Source organism: Microcaecilia unicolor, chromosome 1, assembly GCF_901765095.1.
Source record: "Microcaecilia unicolor chromosome 1, aMicUni1.1, whole genome shotgun sequence".
Classification (NCBI taxonomy): Eukaryota; Metazoa; Chordata; class Amphibia; order Gymnophiona; family Siphonopidae; genus Microcaecilia; species Microcaecilia unicolor.
This window is the reverse complement of record NC_044031.1, coordinates 330,715,696-330,732,750: the sequence shown is the minus strand read 5'-3', so window position 1 is coordinate 330,732,750 and position 17,055 is coordinate 330,715,696.

Below are 17,055 nucleotides of genomic sequence, written 5' to 3'. Positions count from 1 at the left end.
ATTGCTAATTAAGTGTAGATAGAATTATTCTTGGCAGTAGTTCTATGTTTAGAGATCACTTTAGCAGAGTTGATAAAATGTTAGGTTATGAAAAGATAGAAAAATATATAGGCACAAAGAAAAGAATACTAAGGTACTTCTGCCAAGAGGGCCATTGGGGGAGCATAAAGTGGACTGACTTACAGAGCATATTGGGAGAATAACATCAAGGTACCTGTGCTGAGTTGAGACTCTGAAATCCCCCTCATTATTGCAGCAAGAACTCCTGGAAGATCAGCAAGTTGATCTCACAGTGACATCATCTGAGAAGGCCACCAGGGAAGATAAGAGTGTGTCTGCTTGTGGTATGCTGTTGAAGGTGTGTAGCAAAAGGGGTGTGCTCAAAGTAGCAGAACCAAAGGGCGAAACCTCTTTGTATCCCCTTCAGGGACCCAGCAGAGACCCAATGAAGATTTAGTGGAGCATTTGAAGAACTTTCCCCGGATTCTATATAGCATGCCTAGAGTTATGCATGATTCTGTGCATAAATCTAGGCATATTTTATAAAAATGCACGTAGATGAATTGTTTTAACAAGGTGTTAAGCATTATTAATAGCTTTAAACAAGAAATAACTACCACTAATTGGCAAAAATTAGAATTTACACGCATATATTGGTAAGCGTATTCTGTAAAGTACTGTGCCTAAATTCTAATGCACACAGCCAAAAAGGGGCATGCTTAGTGGCATGGAAATGGGCGTTTTGTGGGCATTCCAAAAACTATGTGCATTGTTATAAAATATGGGCCAGTGCACATAAATCTATATGCAGGGATTAATACCAACTTTTCATAGGCGTAAATGGATACGCATAGTTTCAGTCTTATGAACTACGCCTACACGTATTCTAAATACCGCATTTAAATGTATGTGCAGTATTTAGAATATGCTTAGGTGTAATTGCCTAGCGTGGGTTAATTTTAGGTGCCATGTATAGAACCAGGCCCTCTGTGGGACTATCATCTGACTCCCTCAGTGAAATTACCTCTCTCTTTTCTATAGTTATTTGTTTCTAATGAGGAAAAAGAAGGGTAAAAGTAAAGTAGTTCAGTTTAGTTTATTTAGCTTGATATACTGCTGCTAGGAAGAACCAGCAAAGCAGTTTACAATAAATAATAAATACAACAAATAAAATAGAGAAGAAAAGGAGTAGAGCAGAGCTACATCTGAAAATACAAAAATAAAAAGAGTTATGCTGAAAAGGCCCGTATGCCAACCATATTTACAGTGTTCATATACTATCTCCTTACACCCTTGCATCATTGAAAAGACTGCTGCAAGATTTTTCCTAAATTGTATATAAGAGGATTCTACGTATAAATGGTTTGTAACATGATTCCAAAGGGTGAAGATAGCTCCTTGAGAGTGTAGGAAAATAAAAAAAACACAAGGAAGCATAGATCAACAGTGCAGCTCTCCTCAAAGGATCAACAGGCTCAATACAACTATAGAAACACGCTGTGAAATGGGAGGGATCTGGGCCGATCCGGAGGGACTAAAGGAAAGCAAATTAGCAGGCAAGGGCTAATTTCTCCTTCCTTAGTGTCCCACAGACCAGCCCAGTGATTGACTCATGGGAAGTAACAGAGCAGTGAAATCATGGGTGGGACCCTAGCAGCCCTGCTGTAAGCACCTGTGTCCCAAACGCAGAGTCCTGCCAACTCTGCACATCTAACCGGTAATGCTTGGCAAAAGAATGCAAGGAGGACCAAGTTGCCGCTCTGCATATCTCAAGCGGAGGAAATAGGAAAGTTGCGTCAGCAGAGGGCGGGACAGACAGAGTGAGGGAAGGCCCGATGAGACGATTCACACTTCTTTTACATGCAGGCGCGAGGCGCTGTGCCTCGCCTTGCCACGGCTTCCGAGATTTCTTTAAAGGTAGGGTGCGGGAGCTGGTTGGACGGAGCTGAGGGTAGGCACTGGGTCTGGGGGTGTTGATGCGCCGAGGGGGTGGGGTGTCATTGTGCTGCACCCGGGGGGGGGGGGGGAACTGGTAGGGAGCACCCCCCTTGAGCTGACACCCGAGGCGGACCACCCCCCCTGCTCCCCTTGATACGCCACTGAGGAAATACACACTAAACACCGAAGTGAGGCTTGGAACACACAGGACAAACACAACCATGCAGAAAAGAACTCAGCTCATGAGCTGACCGGCAGAAAAGGTGAGTCAAAAGAGGGGTCATGGCCACAATCGTGACAGTCAATCACTGTGCTGGTCCGGAGGGACACTAAGGAAGCATCAATTAGGCCCTTAATTGGTGTTAGCCAGAACTTAATTTAAGTTGCACACAGATCTCTTCTGCGCACTGTTCTACGTGGCTTGGGCAGGTCATGAGCATTCCTAAATGTTAGGCACCATGCCAGTCAGTGCCAAATGTTTGGGGGCTGAAGTTATGTCTGACAGGACCAGACATTAGGTGTGATGTGCACGCTATGCTAGTATTCTATGAAGGTCAGGCACCCTTTATGGAATACCGGCTTCACACGGATCTCCCTGGCTTTTAACTTGTGGTACCATATAAAAAATCTGGCTCTTTGTGTTTTATTTTCAAGGGGACCATTTTGTTTTTGTTGAATCTACTTACATGGAAAAATGTTTGCTTGACAAAAAAGTGATTAGATTGCTTTTTGCTTTGCAGTGCTGATAGAAATGGTTTTAATGAATATACAATTACTAGGTATGTTATGTAAGGGCAGTTGTTCGGCTCTGTGACTATTTTAGTTTGTTATTCTTTCTACTCATAATGTGGGATAGAAACTCTATGTACTTTTTTTTTTTGCACTTCTACTGCAGTGAATGCACCATCAGCTTTTTCTTTGCATCTAACTTTTTGTAAATAGTATTATTCAAATTCTAATAAAAAAAAAAAAGATATATCAAGTGCAATTAACTGTTTATTTCAGGGTTTATAGTACCAAGATTCATCATCTTTCCTAAATATGTGTTGAGTCAAATCAAGAAGAGAGCAGAAACTATTTCAAACATGAAACATGAAAAGGGTTTGAATCACAATTATTGGGGTATGTCTACTAAGGGGTGCTAGGAAATGGCCTTAGCACATGCTAACATGGGACTTTCCCACAAGCTAAGCCCACTTCCAGTGCCCCCAGAAAACAGAACACTTTCAGGTATTACTTTTTTTCAGATTGTGTGCTACTGTTCGCATTAGGGCACATAAACTAAAAAGACCCGGGAGCACTTACTGCCTTTACTTAGCAGGCAGCAAGGACTCCTGTATTATGGATGTGCAAACCAGTTAACATGCACCAATTTTGACATGTAAGCTGAATAGTGCATCCATGCTCTTCTCTGTCCTGACATGCCCCCTCCCAAAACATAGAAACATAGAAAAATTTAGGCAGATAAAGAAAATATGTCCTATCCAGTCTGCCCAGCCATGTCATCTACTCTCCCTATCACTCCCTTAGAAATACTATGTACTTGTCCCAAGCTCTTGTGAATTCAAATACTGTTTTCATCTCCTCCGCTTCCAACAGGAGGCTGTTCTATGAATTCACCACACTTTATGTGAAGAAGCATTTCCTCAGTTTACTTCTAAGTCTATCCCTTTCACTTTCATCCTATTCCCCCTCATTCTAGACCTTCCTTTCTATTGAAAGACTCACCTCCTGAGCATTTATGCCACATAGGTACTTAAATGTCTCTATCATATCTCCCTTCTCGTCTTTCTTACAAAGTATACATATTAAGATCTTTGTTTGTCCCCATACATTTTATGAAGAAGACTACTGACAATTTTAGGAGCCACCTTCTGCACTGACTCTATCCTTTTTGTATCTTTTTGAAGGTGTGGTCTCCATAATTGTACACAATATTCTAAATGAGGTCTCACCAGAGTGTTATTCAGGTGCATCATAACTTCCTTTTTCCTACTAGTCATTCCTATTCCTATGCACTCAAGCATCCTTCTAGATTTTGTTGTAACCTTTTCTACTTGGTTGGCTTCCTTAAGATCATCACATACGATCACACCCAAGTCCTGCTCCTCTTTCATGCACAAAAGTTCTTCACTCCCTAAACTGTACTATTCCCTCAGGTTTTTGCTGCCCAAATGCATGACCCTGTATAGCATTAAATCTAAGCTTCCAAATTACAAACCATTCCTTTAGCTGTGCCAAGTCCTTCCTCATGTTATCCACACCATCAGGAGTGCCCACTCTATTGCAGATTTTGGTATCATCCACAAAGAGGTACATTTTACCAGACAGTCCTTCAGCAATATTGCTTACAAAAATGATTAAATAACCAGACCAAGAACCAAACCTTGTGGCACACCACTGGTAACATCCTTTTCTTCAGAATGAGCTCCATTTACCACTGTACTTTGTTGCCTTTCACTCAACCAGTTTCTAACCCAGTCTGTCACTTTAGGGTCCATACCGAGAGCACTCAGTTTATTTATTAGTCGTCTATGTGGAACCGTGTCAAAGGCTTTGCTAAAATCTAAATACACCACATCTAGTGTTCTCCCTTGATCCAACTCTCTGGTCACCCAGTCAAAGAAATTAATCAAATTTGTCGACAAGACCTGCCTCTAGTGAAACCATGTTGCCTCAGGTTGTGTAATGTAATCCATTGAATTCTAGAAATGTTACTATTCTCTGTTTTAAAGGCATTCCCATTAATTTACTTACCACATAAGTCAGACTTACTTGCCTGTAGTTCCCAACCTCTTCCTTACTCTGTCTTTTGTGGAGGAGGGACCACATATGCTCTTCTCCTGTCCTCGAGAACCATTCCTGACTGTAGAGAAACATTCAAAAGGTCAGCCAATGGAGCAGCTAGAACTTCCCTAAGTTCCTTCACTACCCTTGGATGTATGCCATCCAGCTGAATCACTTTGTGTACCTTTAGTTTAGCCAACTCCTCACAAACACAGCCCTATGAAAATCATTCAGGGACTACCACCCCTCCATTCCTATTTGTATTTCTCTTCAATGGTCTTGCTCCAAACCTTTAGCTGTGAATATAAAACCAAAATATTTGTTAAGCAATTCTGACTTATCTTTATCAGCTTCTACACATTCCTCCCTTTTCCCTTTGAGTCTCACAATGCCACTTTTGCACTTCCTCCTAGCAATAACACATCTAAACAAATATCTTGTCCCTCAATTTTACCATATTAGCTATTTTTTTTCTTACATTTCCATCTTTGCTTTCCTGACTACGCTACCAGCTTTTAGCTTTTCCAGATATTGTCACCTATCTTCTTCTTTCTGTGATCTCTTGTAATTTAAAAAGGCTAACCTCTTTTTCCTTACTTTTTTTGCTGCTATTTTGGAGAACCAGAATGGCCTCCTTTTCTTCTTACTAGTATTTACTTTCCTTACAAAAAAGTGTGTTACCTTTACAATAGCTCCTTTCAGTTTTGTCTACTGCTTTCCAACTTCTTCCAGATGTTCCCATCCAGAGATCAATTCCTTGAGATACTCTCCCATCTAAATAAAGTTCGGGTTTTTTTTAAGTCTAGCACTTTCACTTTTGAATGAATCCTCTCCACACCTATTTTAATATTAAACCACATCATCTGGTGATCACTGGATGCCAGATGATCACCTACTAAAACATCAGAAACACTCTCCACATTAGTAAGCACTAAGGGCCAGATGCTGTAAATGGTATCTAAAATCTAGATGAATCTGATTAACGTGCTTAGCACTATTCTATACAACACAGCAAAAGTTCAGGGTGGTGTATAAAATAGCAAATAAGACCAGGGAACACACTTATATTTAGGTGTGGCCATTTGTGACATGGAAAATCTGGTATAAATACTCACTCCTAAATGTGGGCGCATTCCCCCAAATTCTATAACAATGCGCAAAATTTTGAGTAACGCCCCTGACATGCCTACACTCTCCCATTGCTGTGCCCCCTTTACAGTTACACATGTTAGAATTTATGTGAAATTCTTTTTAGCATATGCCTAACAATAAGAACATGTAAATTCCAATTATTGTCAATTAGTTATGATAATTGGTTGTTGTCAGCCAATTATCTTCACTGATTGGCTCGTTACTCGGTTGAGTAGTGTGTGTAAATTGACGGCATGCACAATTTAACATGCTTTACTTGCCAAGCTTTATATAGCATCCAGGGGTAAGTCCAGTATGGCTCCAACCCACATGGGTTTCATTACCAACTGCTGGAATTGTTCCCCCCAAAGAGAATCCAGGATCTCCCCTGCAATAGGGATACCCCAATCACCATCTGGCATATTAAAATCATCTATTAGTAGTATTTTCCCTTTTCACAGCTATATTTTGAATGGCTTCAATTAAATTTCTGTCCACTTCTTCTGTCTATGAAGGAGGCCTGTATATCACACCATTGTAAATACATTTGCTATTCCCTCTTTCCAGATTGACGCACAGTGCCTCTTCCTTACCCTGCACATCCTGCACTTGTGCGACTTTAATATTATCCTTAACATATAGGGGTGAATTCTACATATGGCACTGAAAAAATAGCCAGGACTCATGTCTAACTTCAGGCGTGGCCATTTGCACCAACTGAATGTGGTACAAATATAAACGCCTAAAGTAGATGCATTTCTCCATTATTCTATAATAATGCATATAAATGCTAGGAATGCCCCCATTCTGCCCATGACCCTCCCATTTCCACACCCCTTTTTTTATTCATGTGTAAAATGTAGATGTGGATCCTGCACCTAATTTACACACGCAAGCTCCATTTAAATCTAATTAGTGCCAATAATTGCTTATTAGAATGCCAATAGTCGGCACTAATTGGCTTGTTGTTCAATTAAATTGTGTGTGTGCAAATTGGGTGCACAATTTTTGATGACCTTCAATAGAATTAGGGGGATATTGCCACTCCTATGAGCCATGTTTCCATGATCATCACTAAATACAAATCAGGCTCTTCCATCACAGCCTCAAGATCTCAAACCTTATTTCTCATACTTCGGCCATTAGTATATACTGCTTTTTAGACATTACCCCTTTTCACATTTGTGTAGAGGTATTTAATGCTTCACTTACCTGAGGGCTTATACTTACCTTAGGGCTATGATCACCCTGCCTCAGAAATTCTAGTTTAAAGCCCTCTTCAATAGGTTAGCCAATCTGCAGCTGAAAACACTTCTTCCCTTCCTTGATAGTAAATACAAAAATATAGATAAGTTTTGACTGTGAGGGTGTATAACATTGACTGAGTCAGAGGAAGGAATGAATGGATAATGGGTATGGAAAAGGTGGGGAGGGAGGAGGGAGGTGTGGGCAAGAACGGAGGAATGAGAAGGAAGGATTCAAAGGGAAATGGCGAAAGAAAGACTCACCCAATAAACAAACACGAAAAACCTAAACCACAAGAGGAAGAATAGACCCAGCAACATTTTGGCAACAGATTTACGATAATGAATGGACTATAAAAACTGATACACACCAATTCCTCCAAGAATGGGACAAAAGATGCAAACACATACTAGACGACATAGCCCCGATCCAAACCAGAACCTCACGTAGAAAGAACTCACTACCATGGTTCAACGAAGACCTGAAAAAACTTAAAACACAAGTTAGAAGGCTAGAACAAGCATGGAACAAACAAAAAAACAACTCCACATATGAAGCCTGGAAATAATTACATAGGAAATACAAATACACCATAAGACAAACTAAAAGAACATACTACAAAACCATAATCGGACCAAATTACAAAGACACACACAAACTCTTCCAACTAGTGAACAAACTACTAGACACCACACCGGTCACATCTAACAGTACAGAGGCACCAACAGCAGACAGCCTCGCAAAATACTTCAATGAGAAAATCATAAAACTACGACATCAGATACCTAGCAGCACCACTGACTACACTGCAATCCTCGACTGCCTAGACCCAGACTCTGGTGCACACCCTGTGGACAGAACCTGGACAAACTTCAAGACGGTATCAGAATTCAACATCTCCCAAACGCTCAAGAGATTTGCTAAATCTCACTGTAAATTAGACATATGTCCCAACAATCTCATAACATTCGCTCCTCAACAATTTATAACAGACCTCACGGAACATCTGAACTACATGCTATAAAATGGTCTCTTCCCAAAGGAGAAAGGAAATATTCTACTCACCCCAATACCCAAAGACGCAAAGAAAAATGCTAGTGAACTAACTAACTACAGACCAGTAGCATCCACCCCCCCTAATAACCAAAATAATGGAGGGAATGGTAACCAAACAACTTACTGACTACTTAAATAAGTTCTCAATACTCCATGACTCCCAATCAGGTTTTCATGCTAACCACAGCACTGAAACAGTACTAGTTACTCTCACGTCCAAATTTAGACAACTAATCGCTGGCAAAAATATACTACTTCTACAATTCGACATGTCCAGTGCTTTCGATATGGTTGACCACAGTATCCTACTACATCTCCTTGAATACTTCGGAATCAGAGGCAATGTTCTTAATTGGTTCAAAGGATTCCTAACCACAAGATCATACCAAGTGACATCCAACTCGACTACATCTGCCACAAGGACACCTGAATGCGGAGTTCCATAGGGATCCCCCCTCTCGCTGACTCTATTCAACTTAATGATGATACCTTTGGCTAAACTACTATCCAACCAACACCTCAACCCATACATATACGCAGACGAAGAAACGATTTACATCCCATTCAAACAAGATTTACAGGAAATCTCCAACGATATTAACCAAAGTCTGCACATCATGCACTCATGGGCGGATGCATTCAAGCTCAAACTTAATGCAGAAAAAACCCAATGCTTAATACTCACCTCTCAACATAGTACGAGCAAATTCACCACCATAAACTCACCAAATCTGACACTCCCTATCTCGGACACCCTAAAAATCCTTGGAGTGACTATCGATCATCATCTAACACTTGAGAATCATATGAATAACACAGCCAAGAAGATGTTCCACTCAATGTGGAAATTAAAAAGAGTAAAACAGTTCTTCCCAATGACAGTCTTCCATAACTTGGTACAATCAATGGTGCTCAGCCACCTAGACTACTGTAATGCACAATACGCTGGCCGTAAAGAGCAGACAATCAAGAAACTCCAGACAGCCCAGAACACCGCAGCCAGACTAATATTCGAAAAAGCAAAATATGAAAGTGCTAAACCACTGCGAGCAAAGTTACACTGGCTCCCACTCAAAGAACACATCTTGTTTAAGATTTGTACACTAGTTCATAAAATCATCCACGGAGACACCCCAGTGTACATGTCAGACCTGATAGACTTACCGACAAGGAACGCCAGAAGAACAGCCCACACATTCCTTAATCTTCATCTCCCAAGCTGCAAAGGTCTAAAATACAAACTTACGCATGCAGCAAACTTCACCTACTTGAGTGCCAAGCTATGGAACGCACTGCCGCACAACCTGAGAGGGATCTACGAACTAACAAACTTTTGAATATCACTGAAGACCCATCTTTTTAAAAAGGCATACCACATAGAATAACAAATATAAATGTATACATCTCCCACACCTTTACTCAGAACTATTTTATAATATCTGCTTGCTTTATACTTTTACTATATCACTCATAATCTCTATTTAACAATAAGTAACTACTTTTATATTATCTGCTTGCTCTAAACTCTTATATGTTATTCAATATCTCTATGTAACAATAAGTGATTACGTTCTAATCTATTACCACAAAGAACGATACATTGTAAGCCACATTGAGCCTGCAAATAGGTGGGATAAAGTGGGATACAAATGCAATAAATAAATAAATAAATAAATAATGGTACATTATAGTAGGATAGCAACTGGAAAGAAGCAGATTGGAGGATTATGAATGGTGGTTGATTGGTGGTTGGCATGGAGATGACTTGGGGAAAGCAGAGAGGTTTTGACAGTATTTGTTATTGTTGGGTGGGCAGGAGTGGGTGTGGGTGGCTGGGGTGGTTAGGAAATTTTGTGTCCATCTTTACCCACCCTATTTGGTGTCTTATACATCTATTGTCTTGGTTTGTTATGTTTGGTCGGGTGTTGGTGGTGGGTTAGTTGTTTGTTGATAGTGACTATTTCTTGTCTGGGGTTTGGGGGGTGGGGATTGGTTGCAGCTTGTAGTCAGTGGGATTTGAGGAGAGAAAGAAGCTCCAGATGCGGTGAAGTTAATGTTTTGTTAACAGATGTTTGATTAAAGAGTAACTCGAGGGTGGAACTACCATGAGTGAACTGTGGCTTGACAGTACTGTGAATCACATGGACTGAAGGGGAGTAATTGGGGATACGGTGTGGAGCTAGTTTTGATACCAAATGGCTCCGAATTGTTCAAAGCTGCTCTGGGGATGCCAACATTGTACTGGAAGAAGTTAATGTATTGTGTTAAAGTTAAAGTAATATCACAGAATTATATATGCTTAATAAAGCTACGGCCAAATTTATGCCAATAAAGATTGTAGAAATATTTGTTGAAGTTTGGTGAAGGATGGAAAAGTGAATGATCATGTCATTGCCACTTAGTATTCACAAAAATGTTTCTTACCTCAAAATGCGTTAACACACTTTGAAGTAAACATTTTCACATATGCTAAGCATGCCCTTTTGCTTTATGTTTATATTTCTTTAGTACATAGAATCAGATATTCTGAATAGCAGCTATCAAAAATTATTTTCTTTATCCCAAAGGCAAACAACTGTTCAACTGATATTTAAAAAAAAAGGATATGAAGGAAACCCTGATGGAGACTTTAACATGCAATCTTCATTAATATTCTATTCTTCCAACAGGCTCTGTTATTCATCCCAACACTCTTATATTATATAATCACCTTTCCAAGCTCCTAACCTTCCTAGGGGTTCTGACTACATACTTTGCTGGTTCTGTTATCTTCAGAGACTAATAACTTCACTTACTAATGTGCCTATAGTCAGTGGTGCACTTTAAGCAGCAGGTGCAGGTGAATACACATGTAAAGTTAAGAAAAGGCTACTACTAATATTACTGCTACTATTCATCATTTCTATAGTGCTGCTAGATGAACACAGGCATTGGTGTTTAAGCTCAATATCAGACCTCACACTTTTAAGAGAAGTATCAAAATATACAACTTAACCCAAATTGGATCAACACTTGTCTTCAACTAAGTTGTTCGCCATAACTGAGAATAACGATGTATCAGCAATGTGCCTCAACTATTTTTACATAAAATCCTTTTTTAACAGAGAAAATAGGTGTGTTCTTTTTAAAAATACTGGGCTCATAAGGTGCTGTCTCTATATATACAAAGTAAAATGTTAGTATCAAAATTAGAATGTTAATGCATATGGAAGGTATGAAGTCATAGGCACCAACTTTCCAAAAGCATCTGGGGTACTAAACCCAAGGGAAATTATTTCTCCTTGGATACTGTCAAGGAGTTTGATCAATACTGGGGGTGTTCAAGCACCCATAGCAGTCACAGAGCTGGCTCCTATGTTGAAGCATCATTCTACATAATAACAAGTACATGTGCACTAATTATATGTGTATCAAGTACTACAAAAATCTTTATTACACAACACATCATATGGCAAACAGCAAAACACTTCTGGTGAAGTCATTTATTGTATTTGACACACATATATTTAGTGTTTTTTCCACACCTCTCTTTTTTGAAACCTCCTTCAGATGGACCTTTCTCCAGTTGATGGTTTTGTAGTTAGGTAGTACTTGTCTAGGCATCATTCACCACTGGTGGAACACACCTTGGAGCAAACTGCAGATATTATAGCAAAGTAACTGGTGGATGTCCATCGAGCCTCCAACTTGAATGTGCACTTTTTGTGCTGCAACTAGGGCAAAGGTTGAGCCTTTGTGTTTATAGAAACAGAACCATCATTTTTTACCCACATTGCATCTGTACTCACTGAATAATCTATCCAACAGTCCTGTGCTACCAATCACCTTATCGTAGACACCAATCATTTGAGAACATAGCACCATGATATGCTTATGTGCATTTGAGTGTCTACGTTTTGACAGTACTATTTTGGGTGATGCTACTTAGTGGCAGATCTGTTGAGGCAGAAAAAACATAGATTATAAAAGCCAACACAAAGCTGGAAATGCAATGATAGTATGTAATCATACACCACCCAGAGGGACATGTGGTCTCTACCAATTATTATATAGATGTTATAGTGACATCATCTGAAATGCGTGGGGACACGTCAGAAAATGATAGGTTACAACCATCCTACAACTAAGAACAGTATGTTTAACAAAAACAACTTAGCACCTCTTTGGTCATCTATTTGAAAAAAGATCATGCACTTCTTTGGACGGGTGTTTGTAAAAAGAACATGACAATATGTCCAAAATATGAAAGGGGCTTAGTACTTGAATTTCAGGTTTATGTAAAGTCAAGTCACACAACATATATACATTTCATCTGTTCCTCATTCCAAAAAATGTAACTAAAAGATTAGCTATATAAGTATTTCTAAGGAAGACAGGTATATGCTCAATGAAATGACACAGTTCACTTGGAAAAATAAAAATAATATGACTAGAAAATAATGATTTCTTTCACTTAAAAATGTAAAACGATTACACTACACACAACATAACAATGACAGAGACGGTCACAAAATACTTATGTTATAATGGGGCTCATTTTTGTAACAGAAAAACATCCAAAAAAGGTACAAAGCAGAGGAGGAATCAAGATGGCAGCATGCTGAGATGCCCATGAATCAGTGGATGAACTCCGCTTGTAAAACTTTGCTTCTGCTGCAATTTTTTCCATCTTAACTTGATGCTGCACAAATAGAAAGGGAAGGTAAAAGCCCTGGTTCATTTGGGCTCAGTGCATCCTTCACCTTTGCCACTTCAGCCTAGGACTGTGGGTTTCTGTCTCAGGCTGGAGAAGAGGAGAGAAGCATCGGCCAGACCCTACTTCTGGCTATGCAGGTGGAAGCACTGATTGGCTTGGGAGTGAGGTTTCCCTCAGCCCTCATGAGCACTCAAGGCTGGAACACACAGCTGTGGCCCTGGGATCTCTGGGATGTGAAGGCTTGGGTTCAGCTTTTAGCCCACTGCAGTTGAAGTTGCATGGACTTCCCCGACAGAGAGGCCTCTGGTGCCATTGGTTCCTACATTTGTGGCCTCCTGTGGCACACATTAGAGGGGTGTGCTCCAGATTCATCTAGGAATGAGTCAGCTAAAACATCAAGACAGGTAACTCTTGGTGGCATTTGGGGTCTTCTTACCAAGTTGGAGGTAATCATTGCTAATTGCTCATCTGATATCTCACCTCACTTAAATTAACTTGTGGTTCCTGGGCTCAGAAGTTTGAAACTTTAGAAAATGATCATTGTGTGATACTAGAAAATTTAGAGAAATCTGTTGACGATAATGTGGAGATAGTGCAAACTTTTGTGAAGGATAAAATTTTGATTTCCTGTAAGCTGAAACAATATGAAAATCAATTCAGATATTTGAACTTGCGTTTGCTTAATTTTCCCAAGTTTTTGGTTTTACAACCCCTGGACACACTTAAGACATATTTGAATTAGTTTCTATCTTTGCCACAAGATTCATTTTCCCCTTTTAAAAAAGTGTTTGTTGTTGTTGCCAACTAAAGTATCGGGGAATAATCAGCAATCAGCTCTGGAAATATCTGCTATTTTGGATGCCTCAGAAGAACACATTTCAGACTGAGCCACATTGCTTGTACAATTTGTGTTTGAACGAGATTTGAATATGGTTATGCATTTATATTTATGCAATTTGCAAGGTTTATTTTATGGATTTTTCCTGATGTGGCAGGAGACTGTGGCAGTGGGTGCTATCTTTACGCTGTGTTACCCGTGTAAATGCATGATCAAATATGATAATTAGTTGCTAATTTGTGTTAACTACCAATTGGGTTTAATTGGTGTTAATTGACACTCATTAGCAGTTACATGCATAAGTGCTCTTAAGATTCTGCACAACTGCAAGAGGTTGTGGAACTGGGAGGGTCATGGGTGGATTGAGAGTGCCCAGCACTTATAGGCACAGGTTATAGAATACTAACAATTATATACCTAACTATCTACAGTTAGGTATGAGCATCAACAAATGTAGATATAGCTTAATATTGTATAAAGGCAGTTACACACATAACTGCCATTATAGATTTGGGCCCCAATGCTCAGTAGCAAACACAGGTGCTAAAGGCCATTAGTGACCACATTTGCCAGTGCACCATGCTTAAAAGTCTCTACTGTGGGGAACAGTGAGCATGCTGAGGGATAGCACAACGAGCATGCAAATGCTTGCTGATATGCTCATTCCCTATTCTTCCGCAATGCTCAGAAGCAAGGATCCGAACAAGGAATTCTTGATGCTGAAAACCCTATGCCTGCTCAGTGCTGGTGTTAGGGTATCTCAGCAAGGAGAAAACAGGAATCCACACACACATGGGAAGGTCCTTTCGAGCCTGCCATTGAGGGGGCCCCTTGCACACCATGTGCACACTGCCAGGATCCTTTACCTTAATGTGAGAAGAGATTACATGATAGTACCAGGGTCCATTCCTGCTGGATGTAAGAAAAAGGACAAGAGGTTGATGCAGGTTAAGCACTGCAGTGCCCTTGTAGCAGTGGCATAGCCACAGGTGGGCCGGGGTGGGCCAGGGCCCACCCACTTAGGGCTCAGGCCCACCCAACAGTAGTGTTAGCGGTAGCTGGTGGAGATCCCAAGCTCTGCCAGCTGAAGACTTTCCCCTGATCGTAACAAAATTCTACTCTCCACAATACTGGCACCTGCGCATGCTCCGTTTTCAGTGCATGCCTGCTGCAGACTGCCAAGGTGAAAAGAAGCATTTTCCTGCCAGCCGAGATATTTTTTTGGTGGTGGTGGTGGGGGGGAGAACATTTGGTGCCCACCCACTTCTTACCTAGGCCCACCCAAAATCTGTTGTCTGGCTACGCCCCTGCCTTGTAGAGTGGCTGCAGGGCTTTGGGCAGTCAGTGAAAGAGTCTATAGGGCATCTTTTCCTCCTTCTTCTCTTCTCCACTGGGTGTGCACTTAAGAGCTGTGCTTGACTCACAACACTAGAGTGCATGCCTCAGGCACCATCCTCCCCCTTAACTCTCCAAAAGCTCCCTCATGCTCAATGCTATTATCACAGGCTAAATTTGAATGTCATTAGTGTTGAGCATGAGGGAACTGCTCAGATACGCTGATCAGGTGACATTTTTCCAGAACTATTCAGAACAGCGCTAGAGTTTGGATTACTGCATCTTGGTGCTTGGCATGCATCATCCTGGTGCCAAACTTTAGGCAAGCTTTTGAAAATTACCCCTTTTGAGCTCAATTCTGTAAATGGCACCCAAATGTGGGCACCAAAAAATGCGCACTAAGCTGTATTCTATAAACAGAGCTCCAACTTGGACCCATTTATAGAATAGCACTTAGTGCCAGGATCCACACCCTGCGGCGTAGCAAGGGCGGGGCAGTGGGGGAGGTCCGCCCTGGGTGCATGATGCTGGAGGGTGCAGAGAGCAGCCGTGCGCCTGTCGGCTCCGCTGGTTCCCTGTTCCTTCCTGTTCTGGGGCACAGGGAGCAGGGAGCCAGTGGAGCCGACAGGCGCGCGGCTGCTCTCTGCACCCTCCAGCAGCTAAGAATGCACCCGGGGGGGCTTGATGTGTCATGGAGAGGGGTGTCATTGTGCCGGGGGGGGGCTTGATGCACCGGGGGGGGGGGGTGTCATGCTGCACCCTGGGGGGGATGGAAGCCGCTGGACCTGGGGGGGGGGGTACGCAGCGGTGATCCACCCCGGGTGGCAGCCAACCTAGGATCGCCACTGTCCACACCCAAAGTATTTATACCACCAGAACCCTAGTGTAAAGCTCCGCATGTAAATTAGGTGCAGATATCCTGAATTATATAACACTGTGCATAATTCCTAGAAATGCTCTGACCCACCCATGTCCCTCCCATGGCTATGCCCAATTTTTAGATACACGTAGAAAAACTTACACCACAGCTTTATAGACTAGCCCAATTATCAGAACTATTTGGCTCATTAAGCAATTAAATTGTGCACACAATTTAGGTGTGTGCCCAAATTTGCATATTCAATTCTGAGCACAATATATAGAGCTGCATGCCTTAGTAAGGTTGACCTAAATGTTGAGATTTGGGCGTCCCTGACCATATTATCAAAACGAAAGATGGACGCCCATCTTGTATCGATAATAGTGGTTTCCCCGCCCCTTCGCCGGGACATCCTTAGAGATGGGCGCCCTTAAAGATGGTCGTCCCCGTTCGATTATGCCCCTCCACGTGTCCTCAGGGCACGTAAATGGAGGCATCCACTTACAGAATTGGACCCCAAAATGTGCAACCCTGTCTTTTGTATATTCTAGCAGAGTCTTTTAATCAATTTTTTTCATACACTGTCTGACTGTCTGTCTCTCTCTTCTTTTTTTCAAAGAGTCACTGCTTTCAAAACTTGAGAATATATTTTTTCTAGTCCTATACATTTCATATATTGTAAAAGGAGAAAACAGTTCTGAATTTTTCTGTGAATCTCAGATTGTTCAGGATAATACTGTGCATTAGATGATTTAAAAGTTTAGTATGGATTAGAAACTGCTTTCCCCCCCTAGCTTGCTCTATTTTTAATTGATTTCTGTTAAAATTGACTGGCAATACAGTATATGTGCCTTTCAAATTCATTACTCAGCTTCTGTAACCAAACTTTTTTATTTTTTAGATTTTTTTGTTGTTGCTGTATTCCCAGTGGCCAGATAGAATTTTCAACAGAGCCTCTTCAGATCTCTTGTTCAAAAACAGTGGAATTTTTATGATCACAACATTCTTTTTCTGAGAACAAAAGCCCTTGCAGCTACAATATGCTTTAATAGCTCTCAGAAGCTTCAGACTGGATTTACAGCATTTAGTCATTTTGTAAGCTTTTCACTACAAATCTTATGCCACTTATTTCTGACAATTCCTTTATAATCTTTTCTCAGGTATTCCCTA